Source organism: Balaenoptera acutorostrata, chromosome 16 (assembly GCF_949987535.1).
Source record: "Balaenoptera acutorostrata chromosome 16, mBalAcu1.1, whole genome shotgun sequence".
NCBI lineage: Eukaryota > Metazoa > Chordata > Mammalia > Artiodactyla > Balaenopteridae > Balaenoptera > Balaenoptera acutorostrata.
In genome coordinates, this window is record NC_080079.1 from 85,680,977 (window position 1) to 85,702,124 (window position 21,148).

Consider the following 21,148-nt stretch of genomic DNA (forward strand, 5'->3'; position numbering starts at 1 on the left):
TAATGAATTCCACTGATACAGTGGGTAGAGGGCTGCAAAGAAGGAAATTGTGAAAAAGAACACACACACACACACAAAAATTCCTCATTATCTCCAAACTGTATCCTTTGCACACATCTTGGGAGAAGTTCTTTCAATAACCAAGATAGAGACCTAGAGGCCTATAAAATAATTTACACTGGTAAAAACCAATTAATCCTTTTTGACTTGTTGGAATTAAGATATACATATTGATACCTAATCAATAATTTGTGATAAATATATTTAAAATACAAAGTATCTTCATTAAGAAAATTCTACTCCATTTAATATACTACTTGTTCAGTGACCTCAACTCAAGGAAAATTCAAGACAGTACATCTATCCTCTACCGTTTTTTTTTTCCCCAAGAAAATATTTCAAGAGACCACACTCCACATTTGTATCACCCTGTTCTAAAACCCTTCCTTCTGTAGAAGGAAGGCGGTGGCTTTAAGGACAGTTAAGGTTTTTCACACTGAATTTTAGGAGCTGATGGCATAAGTCAACACCTAGGGATGCTGACAATTTGCTTCTTTGTTTTTAACACTGGTTTAAAAGGAATACATTCCATCTTAGTCCCCCCCACCAATCCAGGAAATAAAATACATTTTTTATATATAATATAAATATTCAGTGTCTGAGGGAAGACTGAAAACGTTTAGTCTCCCAGTAATGTAATGTAGGCATTAGCATCTTTCTCTGTCTTCCTTATAGCCAGGAGATGCAACATATCTTCGTGGCAGTAAAAGTGGAAAATGGACCAAAGAGGAGGAGGAGGAAAGGAGGGGCACTTAATTTTGAACAGCATTTCACAGAAAACAATAACTCTTCCTCTGACCTCGGTTGACCCTGAAAACAACCTATGCCATAGGTGAAAACAATATTACCATCACCATTTTACAGTTAATGAAACTGATGCGCATGAAGAGTGTGTCTCATGCAAAGCCACGGAGTTGAAGTGATAAGCTATGAAAAACAGAAATCCACTTATTCTGATTTCAAATCCCATACTCTTTTCACCAAAATACAACGGCATCCCCAATTAAATTCACATAGATTTGGGAGCCGTGACAATTCCTCTGAGAGACCATTCTCATCTATTAAAAAAAATTGTTTTTTTATGTATCTATTGAAGCTTACAGTCGAGAACACTTCTCCTCACCTATATGCATGTTTCTCCTCTTCCTTTAGAAACGGAGACGTGTTCGAAATTTCTCAGCTTCTTTAGGTGAAGGGATATGACTGAGTTATGGTAAATGGATTGTGGACAAAAATGATGCATACCACTTTTAGGCCTAGCCTCTTATGATCACTCTCACAATTAGCCATGTTCTTTTTCTTACCCCATTGGTTACCCAGATGCAAAGGAACCAGTGGAGAAAACTAGATGGAAGAAGTGAGGGTCACTGAACAGCTGCATGGAACAGCAATGGCCTGTGACACAAATGAAAAATAAGCCTTTAATGTGAAAGCCACTGACGTGCTGGAGCTCTTTGTTAGACCACTAGTGATTTATCCTGACCAGTACAAAGAGCAAAGAAAATATCATATTTTAATGCCTAGGATACAGTGACACTGCATACTTTAAATGATAAAGAGAAGATGGGGGAAACTGTCTTCGATTTTTAGCGTGCTCATATTTGACAATGAAAAATCCTAATGACTAACTAGTCCAGGATTGGTGAGTTTTATACACACACACACATTTTGCTTTATATTACACCAAATCATTCTTGGATAGAGTAAATTCAGGCTTTGAAAGGACAGAAACTAATATAAGTGGGGGAGGGGTCTTCTTGCAGAACATAAATTACAAATAAAATTAGGTACAAAAGTAACTATTTATTGAGAATTAGAAAATAAATTACAACAAACTGAAAATTTTTTAAGTGGACAAATACCATAAGCATCACAAAATCCAAAAAACATAATATTTTTATTAATTAACTGCCTGATAAACCTATACGATCTTTACATTTTTAGGCTGCATACTCTTTTATCACCCCCTTCCTATGATGATGACTTTCTACTTTTTTAATAGAAAGAACAGAAAGATAAATGTCTTTCTTCTAAAATAGTTGGTTGAAATTTGTTTTCATTATTGATGGTAGCATCATATGCATATTTAGGATTATTGTGAACTTTGGGAAAATCTCTATAATATTTCTGCTGTACATGAGTGTAAGGTTTAAAAGAATTATCCACTGACTGGCTTCCAACTCTGTAGATTTCAGACCTTGTTTCTCCTCTTCAGTCCACATGCTTCCAGTGCTGAGGGCCATCAGACACAATATCAAGACAGAACCTCTGCCCTGAATCTCTGTGTCATGATGTTAGGTGAGCTGGCACAATGGGCAATAGAAATTTTCCTGGAAGACGTGCATATACCAGGATAACTAGCTATAATATGGAAGTGACTGAAAATATAAATATAAATATATCCCACTAAACCTACTCTAAGTATACCTCAATTGTATTTTTCTAAGCCAGATTTTAAAAATATATAAAAACTATGACTTCCCCTATACCACTTGACATGAGGAAAAGTGTAACATGAGAAATGAGAAAGTTGGAGAGTGAAGAGTGAGCTTAATTGATTGCAATTAAAATATCTAGAAATTTTTCTAAGAAAAATTTCTAAGGGGTTAATGTTTAATAAACCTCAGGCTGAGGTCTAAAGCTAGCATGATCCATGGCTTTGGGTGTTAAATGCTCCACTCCCAAATTGCAAATGTGATTCTGGAAATCCTAAGTCAGCTTCATGACCATATTTGTTGAAAACTAAACTTTTTTTTAATGATTTCATCAGGTAAAATAAAATAAATTCTCTTTTTAAAGTTAGCCCAATCATGTCCCAGGTATCTCTCTCTCTCATTGTAACATAGATAGTCCAGCAGTTACGCTGAATTTTGTGACCACTCATAGGAGGCAAGACCATACACCAACGTGCCTAAGGTACATTATAAAGATAGACATTGCTTATGGGCACATAAAGGTTTTAAGGCAGTCACATTAGCTAAAATATGACCCTTTGAATTTTTTAATTACTTAAATGAATTGAAATGGAAGATGAGTTGAGATTATCCATGTGAGTTAGAAGTTGAGTGGAATTAATCTAGGAAAGCTCCTAGGGGAAGATGTGCAATTTGGGGCAGTATTAGGATAGTGGTTAAATTCCATGAGGGCATGGACTTTGTTTGCTGTGTTCACTGCCATCTCCAGTGCCCATAATACTGGGCAGCACATACTAAGTGCTCAATTAACATTTTTTACTTGAAGGAAGGAAGGGAGGGAGGGAGGGAGAGGGAGAGGGAGAGGGAGAGAGAGAGAGAGAGAGAGAGAGAGGGAGGGAGGGAGGGGGGAGAGAGAGGGAGAGAGAGAAAGAAAGGAAGGAAGGAAGGGAGGGAGGAAGGGAGGAAGGGAGGGAGGGAGGGAGGGAGGGAGGGAGGGAGGAAGGAAGGAAGGAAGGAAGGAAGGAAGGAAGGAAGGAAGCCTATCAGTGTGTCTCAGGTGAAGATAAAAATAGTCCCTCCCTCATAAAGTTGTTGTGAGGATTAAATGAGCTAATACACATAAAACACTTATAAGAGGACCTTCATTACTACAATGAATATTTGAACTTCACTTAGTTCCTTGGAGCTATTATAATATTCAAGGTATTCAACAAGAGAAGAAAGTGTTACTGATTGGCACAGAGAGAAGGGAGCTGAATTAGAAGAATAATTAATGTCAAGGGGTCTGAAATCTCTATTCTGAAAATTCACAATTTCATGGGAGAGTCCAAAAGATCTGGGACTTGATTCTCAGGCAGGAACGAAAAGAAGAGCATGTCCTGTGATGCGGCAGGAAGACTCATCTTAAGCCCCAATTGGGTAAATGCAATCAATAACATCCTGTCAGGAACTTTTTGTGGTCTCATGTAAATATAGGCTACCTGAATAAAAGATAAAAACTGTCATTTCCTCTCTCGTGTTGTAGCATGATGATTTATCTATTCCTTTGAAAGAACCAAACCAAACCTAACAATTGCTTTAACTTCTCTGGTGTATATGTATCCATTGTGAAATATAAGAAAAACTGGTCCAAGATGACTGGACATTTTTAGGACATTTGCAGAGCGGAACACTAGAAAGAATGAGGAATAATTAACTCAATCCAATGGGCAAGTCATTATAATTACTCCTAAGACAAACTATGAGGGAAAAAAGTGTCATGGGCTGTTTAATCAACCCTAAACTGTGGGGGTGACTAGTTATAATTTAGGTGTTTTCCAATTAGCTAATACAAAACAGTAATAAATTGCCAGCTGCATTCTTAACCTAATGCTTCCATATACTTAATGAGAGTTATTGCAGAGTTCTTTTAAAACTTTGAATTTGACTTGGGATGGTCATTAAAAATTTTATTTCTCAAAATTATTATTTATTATTTATTTATCAAACCCATGATCTTAAATGAAATTTAGGTTCACAAAGGCAATATGAAATATCACTGAAGCAGGAAGCAGGATTTTAACATACAGGCAAGCCACTGTGAATAAGGAATCCTTTAAATTGGGGAGAACGTTGAGGTCCAGGCATAAAAGAGCAATGCACAACTGGTCTCCCACCATTTACAATCTGCTCTTGCTCTGAAGGGCAGGAAGCGTCATAGTCAACACTATCCATGTTAAAAGCCGCATAAGATGTAGGGCAGGGAGCTTGCTGTTTCAGATGATTCCATGCAGAAGACAGTCTGTCTGGTCAGGCAACTTATGAGCAGTGATGGCTCCCCAATTTGCGCTCAGCCCAAAGGCTCATCTCACCCCAATTGGCAAGGTGAAAACAAAGGTTGACACTGTCTAGCACAGACCTTCAGCTCTAAGTACTCCAGAATACATACATAATCTTACTGTGATCAAGTACAAGGGTGGGATTAATACTGTTTTCCCTAAGCCTCAACCTAATTTCTGAAAAATCTACCCTTCAGCTCATTTGTGTAAACACTAACAATTATTTTCAAAGACATCTTTCTGAAGTATCTGGATACTATTTTAGAATAATCTTTACTTGTTTTTCCCATGGGCCAATATTCATTAAAGTAAAATCATATCCACTCAAATCCCAATAACTAATGAGCAAAAAGCATAGAGAAAAGAGCTTGACCCTTAAAGTCAGACAAACCTAGAGTAAGATCTCAACTCATTAGAAATAGGACCTGGAATAAGTTACTTGAACTGAAGAAGCCTGAGTTTCCTCAACTATAAGTGTAATTGAGAAGCTTCACCTTATAAGGTAGCTATAAGAAATAGGGGGGGAGGAGAGAAGATGGCGGAAGAGTAAGACGCGGAGATCACCTTCCTTCCCACAGATACAGTAGAAATACATCTACACGTGGAACTGCTCCTACAGAACACCCACTGAACGCTGGCAGAAAACGTCCGACCTCCAAAAAGGCAAGAAACTCCCCCCGTACTTGGGTAGGGCAAAAGAAAAAAGAAATAACAGAGACAAAAGAATAGGGACGGCACCTGCACCAGTGGGAGGGAGCTGTGAAGGAGGAAAGGTTTCCACGCACTAGGAAGCCCCTTCGCGGACAGAGGCTGCGGGTGGCAGAGGGGGGAAGCTTTGGAGCCACGGAGGAGAGCGCAGCCACATTGGTGCGGAGGGCAAAGCGGAGAGGTTCCCGCACGGAGGATCAGTGCCGACCAGCACTCACCAGCCCGAGAGGCTTGTCTGCTCCCCCGCCGGGGCGGGCGGGGCTGGGAGCTGAGGCTCGGGCTTCGGTTGGATTGCAGGGAGAGGACTGGGGTTGGCAGCATGAACACAGCCTGAAGGGGTTAGCGCACCACAGCTAGCCGGGAGGGAGTCCGGGGAAAAAGTCTGCAGCTGCCGAAGAGGCAAGAGACTTTTTCTTCCCTCTGTGTTTCGCGGTGGGCAAGGAGAGGGGATTCAGAGCGCCGCCTAAACGAACTCCAGAGAAGGGCGCGAGCCGCGGCTATCAGCGCAGATCCCACAGCAACAGGGGCGCAGAGGGAAAAACGGAGAGACTCCCGCACAGAGGCTCGGCGCTGAGCAGCGCTCACCAGCCCGAGAGGCTTGTCTGCTCCCACGCCGGGGTGGGCGGGGCTGGGAGCTGAGGCTCGGGCTTCGGTTGGATTGCAGGGAGAGGACTGGGGCTGGCGGCGTGAACACAGCCTGGAGGGGTTGGCGCACCACAGCTGGCTGGGAGGGAGACCAGGAAAAGGTCTGCAGCTGCCGAAGAGGCAAGAGACTTTTTCTTGCCTCTTTGTTTCGCTGCGCGCAAGGAGAGGGGATTCAGAGCGCCGCCTAAACGAACTCCAGAGAAGGGCGCGAGCCGCGGCGATCAGCGCGGACCCCAGAGACGGGCGTGAGACGCTGGGGCTGCTGCTGCCGCCTCCAAAAAGCCTGTGTGTGAGCACAGGTCACTCTCCACACCGCCCCTCCCGGGAGCCTGTGCAGCCCGCCACTGCCAGGGTCCCGGGATCCGGGGACAACATCCCCGGGAGAACGCACTGCGCGCCTCAGGCTGGTGCAACGTCACGCCGGCCTCTGACGCTGCAGGCTCGCCCCGCCTCCTCTGTACCCCTCCCTCCCCGCGGCCTGGGTGAGCCAGAGCCCCCAAAGCAGCTGCTCCTTTAACCCAGTCCTGTCTGGGCGGGGAACAGACGCCCTCAGGCGACCTACACGCAGAGGCGGGTCCAAATCCAAAGCTGAACCCCAGGAGCTGGGCGAACAGGGAAGAGAAGGGGAAACCTCTCCCAGCAGCCTCAGAAGCAGCGGATTAAAGCTCCACAAACAACTTGATGTGCCTGCATCTGCTGAACACCTGAACAGACAACGAATCAGCCCAAATTCAGGAGGGGGACTTTTGGAGCAGGAGATATTAATTTTTCCCCTTTTCCTTTTTTTGTGAGTGTATATGTATATGCTTCTGGGTGAGATTTTGTCTGTATAGCTTTGCTTTACAATAGCTTTATTTTACTTCACTATATTATAGCCTCTTTCTTTCTTTCTTTCTTTCTTTCTATTTTTTCTCCCTTTTACTCTGAGCCGTGTGGATGAAAGGCTCTTGGTGCTCCAGCCAGACATCAGGGCCGTGCCTCAGAGGTGGGAGAGCCAACTTCAGAACACTGGTCCACAAGAGACCTCCCAGCTCCACGTAATACCAAACGGCAAAAATCTCCCAGAGATCTCCATCTCAACATCAAGACTCAGCTTCACTCAACGACCAGCAAGCTACAGTGCTGGACACCCTATGCCAAACAACTAGCTAGACAGGAACACAACCCCATCCATTAGCAGAGAGGCTGCCTAAAATCATAATAAGGCCACAGACACCCCAAAATACACCACCAGACGTGGACGTGCCCACCAGAAAGACAAGATCCAGCCTCATCCACCAGAACTCAGGCACTAGTTCCCTCCACCAGGAAGCCTACACAACCCACTGAACCAACCTTAGCCACTGGGGACAGACACCAAAAACAACGGGAACTATGAACCTGCAGCCTGTGAAAAGGAGACCCCAAACACAGTAAGATAAGCAAAATGAGACGACAGAAAAACACACAGCAGATGAAGGAGCAGGGTCAAAACACACCGGACTTAACAAATGAAGAGGAAATAGGTAGTCTACCTGAAAAAGAATTCAGAATAATGATAGTAAGGATGATCCAAAATCTTGGAAATAGAATAGACAAAATGCAAGAAACATTTAACAAGGATGTAGAAGAACTAAAGAGGAACCAAGCAATGATGAAAAACACAATAAATGAAATTAAAAATACTCTAGATGGGATCAATAGTAGAATAACTGAGGCAGAAGAAAGGATAAGTGACCTGGAAGATAAAATGGTGGAAATAACTACTACAGAGCAGGATAAAGAAAAAAGAATGAAAAGAACTGAGGACAGTCTCAGGGACCTCTGGGACAACATTAAACGCACCAACATTCGAATTATAGGGGTCCCAGAAGAAGAAGAGAAAAAGAAAGGGACTGAGAAAATATTTGAAGAGATTATAGTTGAAAACTTCCCTAATATGGGAAAGGAAATAGTTAATCAAGTCCTGGAAGCACAGAGAGTCCCATACAGGATAAACCCAAGGAGAAACACGCCAAGACACATATTAATCAAACTGTCAAAAATTAAATATAAGGAAAACATATTAAAGGCAGCAAGGGAAAAAAAACAAATAACACACAAGAGAATCCCCATAAGGTTAACATCTGATCTATCAGCAGAAACTCTGCAAGCCAGAAGGGAGTGGCAGGATATACTTAAAGTGATGAAGGAGAAAAACCTACAACCAAGATTACTCTACCCAGCAAGGATCTCATTCAGATTCGATGGAGAAATTAAAACCTTTACAGACAAGCAAAAGCTGAGAGAGTTCAGCACCACCAAACCAGCTTTACAACAAATGCTAAAGGAACTTCTCTAGGCAAGAAACACAAGAGAAGGAAAACACCTACAATAACAAACCCAAAACATTTAAGAAAATGGGAATAGGAACATACATATCGATAATTACCTTGAATGTAAATGGATTAAATGCTCCCACCAAAAGACACAGGCTGGCTGAATGGATACAAAAACAAGACCCATATATATGCTGTCTACAAGAGACCCACTTCAGACCTAGAGACACATACAGACTGAAAGTGAGGGGATGGAAAAAGATATTCCATGCAAATGGAAATCAAAAGAAAGCTGGAGTAGCAATTCTCATATCAGACAAAATAGACTTTAAAATAAAGACTATTACAAGAGACAAAGAAGGACACTATATAATGATCAAGGGATCGATCCAAGAGGAAGGTATAACAATTGTAAATATTTATGCACCCAACATAGGAGCACCTCAATACATAAGGCAAATACTAACAGCCATAAAAGGGGAAATCGACAGCAACACAATCATAGTAGGGGACTTTAACACCCCACTTTCACCAATGGACAGATCATCCAAAATGAAAATAAATAAGGAAACACAAGCTTTAAATGATACATTAAACAATATGGACTTAATTGATATTTATAGGACATTCCACCCAAAAACAACAGAATACACATTTTTCTCAAGTGCTCATGGAACATTCTCCAGGATAGATCATATCTTGGGTCACAAATCAAGCCTTGGTAAATTTAAGAAAATTGAAATCGTATCAAGTATCTTTTCCGACCACAACGCTATGAGTCTAGATATCAATTACAGGAAAAGATCTGTAAAAAATACAAACACATGGAGGCTACACAATAAATTACTTAATAACGAAGTGATTACTGAAGAAATCAAAGGGGAAATCAAAAAATACCTAGAAACAAATGACAATGGAGATACGACGACCCAAAACCTATGGGACGCAGCAAAAGCAGTGCTAAGAGGGAAGTTTATAGCAATACAAGCCTACCTCAAGAAACAGGAAACATCTCGAATAAACAACCTAACCTTGCACCTAAAGCAATTAGAGAAAGAACAAAAAAACCCCAAAGCCAGCAGAAGGAAAGAAATTATAAAGATCAGGTCAGAAATAAATGAAAAAGAAATGAAGGAAACAATAGCAAAAATCAATGAAACTAAAAGCTGGTTCTTTGAGAAGATAAACAAAATTGATAAACCATTAGCCAGACTCATCAAGAGAAAAAGGGAGAAGACTCAGATCAATAGAATTAGAAATGAAAAAGGAGAAGTAACCACTGACACTGCAGAAATACAAAAGATCATGAGAGATTACTACAAGCAACTCCATGCCAATAAAATGGACAACCTGGAAGAAATGGACAGATTCTTAGAAATGCACAAACTGCCGAGACTGAACCAGGAAGAAATAGAAAATATGAACAGACCAATCACAAGCACTGAAATTGAAACTGTGATTAAAAACCTTCCAACAAACAAAAGCCCAGGACCAGATGGCTTCACAGGTGAATTCTATCAAACATTTAGAGAAGAGCTAACACCTATCCTTCTCAAACTCTTCCAAAATATTGCAGAGGGAGGAACACTCCCAAACTCATTCTACGAGGCCACCATCACCCTGATACCAAAACCAGACAAAGATGTCACAAAGAAAGAAAACTACAGGCCAATATCACTGATGAACATAGATGCAAAAATCCTCAACAAAATACTAGCAAACAGAATCCAACAGCACATTAAAAGGATCATACACCATGATCAAGTGGGGTTTATCCCAGGAATGCAAGGATTCTTCAATATACGCAAATCAATCAATGTGATACACCATATTAACAAATTGAAGGAGAAAAACCATATGATCATCTCAATAGATGCAGAGAAAGCTTTCGACAAAATTCAACACCCATTTATGATAAAAGCCCTCCAGAAAGTAGGCATAGAGGGAACTTTCCTCAACATAATAAAGGCCATATATGACAAACCCACAGCCAACATTGTCCTCAATGGTGAAAAACTGAAACCATTTCCACTAAGATCAGGAACAAGGCAAGGTGGTCCACTCTCACCACTATTATTCAACATAGTTTTGGAAGTGTTAGCCACAGCAATCAGAGAAGACAAAGAAATAAAAGGAATCCAAATCAGAAAAGAAGAAGTAAAGCTGTCACTATTTGCAGATGACATGATACTATACATAGAGAATCCTAAAGATGCTACCAGAAAACTCCTAGAGCTAATCAATGAATTTGGTAAAGTAGCAGGATACAAAATTAATGCACAGAAATCTCTTGCATTTCTATACACTAATGACGAAAAATCTGAAAGTGAAATTAAGAAAACACTCCCATTTACCACTGCAACAAAAAGAATAAAATATCTAGGAATAAACCTACCTAAGGAGACAAAAGACCTGTATGCAGAAAATTATAAGACACTGATGAAAGAAATTAAAGATGATACAAATAGATGGAGAGATATACCATGTTCCTGGATTGGAAGAATCAACATTGTGAAAATGACTCTACTACCTAAAGCAATCTACAGATTCAATGCAATCCCTATCAAACTACCACTGGCATTTTTCACAGAACTAGAACAAAAAATTTCACAATTTGTATGGAAACACAAAAGACCCCGAATAGCCAAAGCAATCTTGAGAACGAAAAATGGAGCTGGGGGAATCAGGCTCCCTGACTTCAGACTATATTACAAAGCTTCAGTAATCAAGACAGTTTGGTACTGGCACAAAAACAGAAATATAGATCAATGGAACAGGATAGAAAGCCCAGAGATAAACCCACACACATATGGTCAACTTATCTTTGATAAAGGAGGCAAGCATATACAGTGGAGAAAAGACAGCCTCTTCAATAAGTGGTGCTGGGAAAATTGGACAGGAACATGTAAAAGTATGAAATTAGAACACTCCCTGACACCATGCACAAAAATAAATTCAAAATGGATTAAAGACCTAAGTGTAAGGGCACACACTATCAAAGTCTTAGAGGAAAACATAGGCAGAACACTCTATGACATACATTACAGCAAGATTCTTTTTGACCCAGCTCCCAGAGAAATGGAAATAAGAACACAAATAAACAAATGGGACCTAATGAAACTTAAAAGCTTTTGCACAGCAAAGGAAACCATAAACAAGACCAAAAGACAACCCTCAGAATGGGAGAAAATATTTGCAAATGAAGCAACTGACAAAGGATTAATCTCCAAGATTTACAAGCAGCTCATGCAGCTCAATAACAAAAAAACGAACAACCCAATCCAAAAATGGGCAGAAGATCTAAATAGACATTTATCCAAAGAAGATATTCAGATGGCCTACAGACACATGAAAGAATGCTCAACATCATTAATCATTAGAGAAATGCAAATCAAAACTACAATGAGATATCATCTCACACCGGTCAGAATGGCCATCATCAAAAAAATCTAGAAACAATAAATGCTGGAGAGGGTGTGGAGGAAAGGGAACACTCTGGCACTGTTGGTGGGAATGTAAATTGATACAGCCACTATGGAGGTTCCTTAAAAAACTACAAATAGAACTACCACACGACCCAGCAATCCCACTACTGGGCATATACCCTGAGAAAACCATAGGTCAAAAAGAGTCATGTACCAAAATGTTCATTGCAGCTCTATTTACAATAGCCAGGACATGGAAGCAACCTAAATGTCCATCGACAGATGAATGGATAAAGAAGATGTGGCACATATATACAATGGAATATTACTCAGCCATAAAAAGAAATGAAATGGAGGTATTTGTAATGAGGTGGATGGAGTTAGAGTCTGTCATACAGAGTGAAGTAAGTCAGAAAGAGAAAAAAAATACAGTATGCTAACACATATATACGGAATCTAAGGGAAAAAAAAAAAAAAAAAGGCCATGAAGAACCTAGTGGCAAGACGGGAATAAAGACACAGACCTACTAGAGAATGGACTTGAGGATATGGGGAGGGGGTGGGGTGAGATGTGACAGGGTAAGAGAGTATCATGGACATATATACACTACCAAATGTAAAATAGATAACTAGTGGGAAGCAGCCGCATAGCACAGGGAGATCAGATGGGTGCTTTGTGACCACCTAGAGGGGTGGGATGGGGAGGGTGGGAGGGAGGGAGATGCAAGAGGGAAGAGAAATGGGAACATATTGTGTATGTATAACTGATTCACTTTGTTATAAAGCAGAAGCTAACACACCATTGTAAGGCAATTATACTTCAATAAAGATGTTTAAAAAAAAAAAAAGAAATAGTAGGGGCTCAATAAATACTCTCATTATTATTATGAGCAACATGAAGATTTTGTGGTAATGCAACAGAGAGAGCATTAGTAGATCTAAGTTCCACTCCTCAAGGCCCCAAATTTAGCTGCATGATATGAGGCAAATCGATCCAGTTCAGTTTCCTCATCCTTAAATGAAAATAACAGTTGCAATCTTTGTAGAGTATATAATTTTAATGGCGAAAAATTAAAATGTATAAATCTTTAAAAATTAAAAGCACTAAAAAAAAAAAAAAATTAAAAGCACTATACAAAGTAATATTAATGTAATTGCTGGTACTGTTAGAAAGGCCAAACACCCTCTGTGTTTTTGTTTTTGCTGCTTTCCCTGTGCTGCTTCCAGTTGAACGCATAAGAGTTCTATGCTCATCTAGTTCAATTCTGCCAGTGTGTTAGGGGCAGCACCAAACCACCTTTGCTCCCTATCTGGTTAAAACATGACATTTTCCCAAACTGAAATTTGGCAATTCTAGACAGGATGTGGTAGGTGCTGCTGAGTAAAAAGATTGAAGCAATTTCTCTTCCTGGGTATGTCCAGGAGGAATCCTCACCTACTGAATGAGGTTTTAATTGTCTGGGACACCTTCCTCATTATCCCGCTAGTTTCCCTTCCCAGCTGCCCTCTGAGCTTGTTCACTGGCCTTTTGACTGTCTCTGACCCTTTCTGAATCCGTCTTGTCTCCCTAACAATGAAGTACTCTTCTTGAGGCCAGGATTTGTATTTTAATTATCTTTGAACCTTCCATGTCACTTCTCACTCTCCTTTTCACATGCTATTGATTAATTCTAATCTTGGATAAATCCTTCTTTTTAACTACTTATTACCTCTCTTGAGTTTAGCAAAATGACTGTCCAGCAGAATTATGGAGAAGTCTGAGTTTTTCCATCTGATGAACAGCATAACAACACTTCATGATATGATAATAATAGTAATTATGATAACTAACACATATCGGAAATTTATAATATCCCAGGCGTTATACTAAGTGCTTTACAAACGTGACTTCATTTCATCCTCCCAGTAACCTGATGAGGTAGCTATGATTATGTCTCATTTATAGAGATGGAATCAAGGCACAGAAGAATAAAGTAACTTGCTCAAGGAGTATAATAGCTTGCCCAAGTTTGTGGATAGCAGAACCAAGATCTTGACCCAAGGCCATACCACCTAAATATTTGTAACACTTCTGGCTTTTGTCCCCAAACCAAAGTTTCAAAATTTACTTGGAATGCAAAGTAGCCTATTGCTAATTGTGAGACCTTGATTTACAGAGTTGTATACACATTTAGTTTCTCTCTCCCATTTTTATGAACCAAACCCATTTACAGCTTGCATTGTCATTTAAAGTAATGAAACTGCCCTAATTCATAAATATTCAGTTTCTTCAAATTGTACCAAGGAAGAGTTTGCTTGCTGTTGGCAGGGCTGATTTATCCATTAGGTACAGCAGGCACAGTGCCTACACCCCACAAAACTTTTAGGGGCCCACGAAAATCCTTTCACTTCCTTTAAAATAATAAGAAAAAAATTGAACTTTCAGGTCAAAGGAAATGTTGTGATACATAACATTAGTATATTTGTCTTCATAACAACATAATCATGAAATATAGTTATTTATGTATTTCATTTTTTTGGAGGAAAGGGCCCACTATAGCAAAAATGTCTAAGGCCCCCTGAAAGTCCTCCTATGACCCTGCCTGTTGACTGAGCAGGGTTTATGGGCACTTTCTGTCTTACTGTTTCTCACTGCACCCTCCCTCATTACCCCCAAGGTCACACTGCTGCTGCTTTGTGGCTTCTGGCTCTTCCCTGTGGATATCAAGTGTGACAGAGAGGTCTGGTTTGTAAAAAGAATGACAGCTGCTCTTTAGCATAAATAGCACATACTGAAGTGTTAGAAAGGTGGTTTCCTTCTCCCTTTCAGTGTGATGAGGAAACATGGCTATACCAGGGTATCTACATCACCCATCAGATGAGGGTTTCCTGGCCACAAATTGTCTAGCCACAAGAAAATGGTTCACAGCAAAAGGATATTACAGAGAGGAAATTTAAAATGTCAGGAAAAAACAACCTAACTGCTTACTGGAGAGCATTCTTAAATCTGGGGTTCTAAGAAGTGTACCTGTAACAACTGATAACAATGACAGTTCTAGGTCACCTGGGGGCCAAGGCCCTAGAAGGGAAGACTTTCCCCAACTTAAGCCTGCTTTGTGTCAATTCTTCCCCCGCCTCATGCTCATATTCTTGAGTTCTTTTTGGAAGCTCAGATTCCAAATGTCAGTCTGAAATAATCACAAAGCTTAAGGTAAGCCTCAGGTTAAGACAAGGACCATAGTGAGAGGACGAGTGCCATTTTGACCCCAGCTAGGCTAGAGACCCATTGAGACGTGGATTTTAACTTTTGTTCCATTTGAACTGTACGTAATGACCTTTATTCTCAAGTCTGGCTTGTGAGTAATGAATATGAAGTCCTCCTTTCAGCCTCTTACTTTAAAGAAAGAGGAAGGAAACAGTCCATTGTTTTTCTAACCTTGCAGTTTCCTAGAGTAAGATGGAAAATTGAGGATGGCAAGTGAAAGCAGCAGGCATCTCTACAGAAGGACATCCGGTGAGGCCAGCCCGCTCTTGAGGGGGGTATATGTTGACTATGGGGCAGTGGGGGACAGGCATAAAGACAAACTGAAATAGTATATATATATATGTATGTGTGTGTGTATGAATGGCAATTTTCTCCAATTCTGAGAGAGATTTTGTTGTACCCAGAAGAACTGAAAGGGGTGACCAAAAAAAAAAAAAAGGTGTGTGTGTGTATTTAATATTCTGTTCTGTTCATCCACTAATCTGGTCAAAAATAGCTCTCAAGTTTGTTCAGCACAATTTGACCTTCATAATTATGCAGGTGATTATGGGGCCCCATTAGAGTTTTCAAAGCACTTTGTACACAAGGGGCCTTTAGACATTCTACTATAATAAAATCAAGCTCATAAAAATCCCACACGTTTCACACAGGCCTTTGATAACCCATCACACAATAATGACCTTGAGTAACTAACAGCCTGTACTACATTCAAACCAGTAGCTTAGAGGTAAGTTTTTGTATCTTACTATGTCTGGCTAGAGTTACACAGGGCCTCAAAAGAAAAAACCCACACACACACTTGCTTTTGCCCTTAGATGAGCATATCCATGAGTGAGCAGAAATAACCCCCCCTTTCTTCTCTGGCCACCTTCTCCCAGGTAGCTTTGTCAGAGCAGACAGTCTGGATCAGCACTCAGGTGACGGGGGCTCCAAGCCCAGTCCTGCCTATCTGTGGGATCCTCAGTTCCCTCCTCTCTCTGGGCCTCAGCTTCTCTTCTGTAAGACAAGAGGGTTGATCTAGAATCAGTGGAATTCTCTGCATGTGCTCTAGGGCTTTTAGGCTGGGGAAAGCTGAGGATGGAGGTGCTGCCCACCTCCTCTCAATCAGAGCAGACCCCTTTATGTTTTATAGGTAGGGTTCTGAATTATCTTTCAGTTGAAGAAAAAGTTTGAAAACCATAAAGCCAGATGATCTCTAAGGCACCTTAGAGATGCCTTAGAAAGAAAATACGTTTCACTTGCCAGACAAGTGGGGAAAAGATCAGAGGAGATTGAGTGCATGGTAAGGCCTTGCTTGAGGACAGGCTTCAGTGGGGCAGCTCAGCAGACAATGATGGACACCCAAGGGCCTCAGAGAGGGGCCCCACTGGGAAACAGTCAGAGCCATAAGACTTTATTGACCAGCGTCTTTCACACATGCCCTCTGATTCAATCTTTACAAGGGAGTAATAACATCCCCATTTTCCAACTGCAGGAACTGAGGTTTAGAGTGGCTACATGATTGTTCAGGATCATCCAGATAATCAATTCCAGAGACGGGATCCCAACCCAAGGGGAGGAGAGATGTGCCAGCTGGGTTGGGGAAGAGAAGACCAAGTTTTCTGGCCTCTTTCCCATTTTGTTCCCATCACACGCTAAGCTCTACAGTCTACCTAACATTTATCGCCTTTCTACTGCAGGCTGGTGTCAGGAGAAAGGCAAAGAGGAACATCCTGTTTTTACATTCAAGAAATTTATGACTAGGAAGATGTGTGTAAATGCAGTATTGTTAGTGTGGTTCACCCAACATTTCTGTTCTCCAGCCAAAAACAGAGTAGGACTGTACTTTTACAGTTTCTGCTTCCTTACAGTTGAGTGTGTCCATGCTTCTGCCAGTGACACTCCAGCTGAAGGGACAGGTGCTACTTCCAGGTGGAAGCTTTAAGAGCCTGGGCTGCTTCCCTGGGCCATGATAACTGGCAACATCTCCCATGGTGGCTGCTCCATCAGCCAAGGTCCCCAGGGAGGCTAATTTGGAGCAGGGCGCCAGACAAACTGATATGGGCATGTCTCATAAGGAAGATATAAATCTTCTTGTTGAAATCACTGAGTTTTGGAGTTGCTTGTTACCTCAGCATTACCTGGCCTATGCTGACTAATGCAGTAAATATCCACCATGGCAGAAGTATTATGAAGCCAGAGGTTTATGTCAGTCATTACTCACGTTAGTTAACCTATAGCAGCAATTCTTTTAAAGAGAGTTAGTGGTTAGTAGTTCATTTCACTTGCCTACTATACTGTGGCCAGCAGGCTTTCATATAATTGAAGAGTATCAATGTTAATAAACTCCAGTGATGTAATTTATTGTTAATTAAAACTTCTTTAAAGTTCCTACATTGTAGGCTTATAAACATAGAAACTTCTAGAATATTTATTTTTATACCAATTTCTTAAATAGTCATAATAAACTCTGAGGGAGATGTGGGCATGTGGCGGAAGGGGAGGGCCTCGGAAAGCAGGAATATGTACAAGGCACTTCCAATTTGCAGAGCTGTTGCCAGTTTCTTTGATTTGCCCCATAAGGCCATACCATATTTTCAAGCAGTTCTCAATTTCAGCTTTACCTTTCTATGATATTCAAAATACTATAGCATTATGCGTTACAAATTACAATTCTCTGTTCTCATTTTTATTCCTTCCATCAAGAAATTCTCTGTATCCTAATTCCTCTCTAAATTCATGAAGCATCAATAAAAGTTAGCAATAAGCCACCATTTGTAGACTATGGGACAGGCCCTTTGCTTTGTGTAAATTTACTCACTGACCCTTACCACAACCCTGTGAGGTAAGCATTCTTGTTACAGATCTTACAAATGAGAAAACTGAGGATTTTCTTATGGGCAAGTATCTTATCCAAGTCTCACAGCCTGGTGAACCCAACAGTCTGCCTTCAGAACCCACACTTTTTGCCCCCACACTTCCCAGGCCTCCCGGTTATCTCGCTACTGAGGAACACGCCCCTCAAAACGGCTCAGGCATCTTCGGCCTCAGTCCCCCATTTATACCACCACATAGCTTAAAAGCGGTGAGGGGGCCAGAGCTCAGGGCCCTACGGGGCACAGACACAGGACCGGCCAGAGCGCAGAGGCCATACGCCCGAGAACAGACTGTGCGGCTTAAGGCAGCCAGCCAGAGCTTATTGTCCTGGGCCCTTCTGAAAGATGGTCTTAAAATAGTATTTGATGATGTGGAAACACACAGGTATCTCATGTAACTGATCTCTGGAACTCCACAGATATTACAGAAAATGCAGGGAGTCGGGAGGTGCAGGTCTAGGCCTGGCTCTGTCATTAACTAGCTCTGTGACTTCAGCTAATAACAGTAAACAGCACCTTGGCAAAGAGTGCTAACACTGGTGCCAAATGCTGTGCTTGGCACTTCATGTGCGTGCTCTTGTTTCATTTACTCTTCCCCAAAACTACAAAAAGCAGACATTGTAATTATTTCACATTTCAGAGATGATAAGTAAGTGCCCCGTACAAGGATACACAGATAGGAAGCAGCAGAGCCAGGATTTATTCCAGCCATTTCCTCTCTCTGGGCCTCAGTTTATCCATCTATACAATAAAAAGGTTGGGTTCGATTAACTCAAAAACCTATTTTAGCTCTCATATCTGGGCTCCTTCACAAATATCCAGGGAAAGCAATCTATTCAATCTATACCACATTGAATTTGCAGGAAATCATTTGTACCGCTTTCCCCTCGGCCCAACTTTGTTAGAACTCGCAAGAATGGACCACATTCTGATCAACACAGCTCCTCTTTTCTGCAGTTCTAAGTATTATTAGAGAGCACTTAGCAAATCCACTACAAAATTAATCCCAATGACAGAGGTTATAATGAGAAAAAGATTGATGCTTAAACATATTCCCTTTTCTTGTAATAAAATGATGCAACCCTTTATTCTCATGGGTGGGCTTATAACATGGGGAAGCAGTTTGGAATTAAGACTAAATTCATCTTCTTTCCACAGTGCTGACAGAGGTTAACACTGCCCCTGGGGTTAGTCCACTGGTCCAAGTTCTAAATGTATTTGTCATTTTAAATAACAAACCAACTAATAACAAACCCCAAATAATGAATTTTCTCTAGGGCCTTAGTGTTTCCTTGATTCTAAGCATCTAATCCCAGATGTCCTCAAACTTTAGGGTGCAGCAGAATCACCTGGAGGACTTGCTAAATATGCCAAGTCCCGGGCCGATCCTCTGAGGAAGATTTTGAGGTCTGGGGAAGAGACCCAGACTCTGCATTCTTAACCTCCCCCACCACCCCCAGGCAAGTCTGATGCCCATAGTTTGTGGACTACACTTTGAGAAATGTAGTCTAGTCCTTGTACTAGATTCATTTACTTCATTTTCCTCAAGAGAGATAGGGACTGACCTTGCCATTCTGGCCAGACACAAACCAATGAGGTCAATTCAGACGACCAATTCAATTGTGGTTTGTTTGGTTTGTTGAGGAGGTTTTATTATTTGTTTTTGTCAGTTCAGATTTTTAATTGTGGCACACAATTGATGCCCAATAAACATTTGTTTATGTTGAACAAAATCACTATTTGATTTTTTTTTTTTTTTTTGCTGTACAGTGAATGGACAAGTTTTTCATTGAATTACCACACTCTACTACTTGTTTTGGGCCATTAGTCATTGCCTTCACACCATTTCACATGGTTACTCAATAGTGCTTCACCCCATTCCCTTGAAAAAGTTCAATCTGAAAGTACCACCTTAAGGTGACCATGTAATTTATCGTCCAAAATGAGGCTCTGTTAATAATTTCCCCACGACAACAGGCATAAGCCAAGACTGTCTGGGAGAACTGGGAGACGTGATGCCCCCCACTTTCACCAGTTAGAAAAGAGATCACTGGAAGGCTACCTACTTGCCCAAAACTCCAAAGTGACCCCTCCCCTCTATGAAGGGCCACAGTACTGGATCAGACACTGCCTTGTGTTGCTTTTATCTTTCCATGGGACTTACAGCTGCCTAGCCACCAAAATGCTTGCCACTGCTGTAAAGGCAGGGGCCATGTCTCTTTTCATCTCCCTCACAGCACCTGGCCCCAGTACTCAGCACGTATGTCATCTGATGGAGAGGTGACCTAGGTAGCAGAATTCACTGTTCATATGATACTGCGGGAGTGCTCATCCAGCCTAGGGAGGCCTCACGTGTAGAGGAAATCCTTTGAACCACAGAGCCAGAAAAACTGGGTTTGCTTTCTAGCTGTGTAACCTTATACAAATCACTTAACCTCTCTGAGCCTTACTTCTCCATACATTAGGGTTGATAATATTAATCTCCTAACATTGTTAGGTAGATCAAATGAGATAATATATGTGAATCACCTAACAGGGCCTTCTAAACAATGATAATTCCCTCCCTCTGCTCTCTGCAACACTGAACCTGCTGAACAGAGAGAGATGAACTAGAAAAGGCCACCACTGCTTACGGTTCTAGTTACTACCACAGCATAACAAGTTACCCCAAACCTAGCTGCATAAAATAACCATTTTATTATCCTGAGTCTGTGTGCCAGGAATTTGGAAAGGACACAGTGGAGGCGATTTGCTCTGCTCTGTAACATCTGGATCTCAGCAGGAAGGACCTGAATATTCAACTTCTGTGGCCAAGAATCATCTGGGACATTTTTCATTCACATTTCTGGTGGTTGACGCTAGCTGTCACCCAGAAGGGCTACAATGTGGCCTGGGCTTCCTCACAGAATGGAGGCCCCTGAATTCCTACATAGGGGTTCAGAGCTCCAAAGGCCAACATTCAAAAAAAACTAGGAGGAAGCTGCATGGCCTTTTATGACCTAGCCTCAGAAGTCATATGCTGTCAGTTCCACCATAATCTCAAGCCAGCCTAAGGAGGAGAACATAGATCCCAACCCTTGACAGGAGGAAAGTCAAGGTCACTGTGTAATAAGATTATGTGGGATGGAAGAACTTGATTTGGTCATTTATGCAAAATGTAATCTGCCACATTTACCCTGTAA

General features: G+C 41.2%; 1 long non-coding RNA gene across 1 annotated transcript in view; it reads right to left on the reverse strand.

Annotated features, from left to right (window-relative positions):
- LOC103018355 (uncharacterized) overlaps positions 1 to 21,148 on the reverse strand; it is a 140,264-nt gene that overhangs the window by 81,994 nt on the left and 37,122 nt on the right. The window lies entirely within an intron of this gene.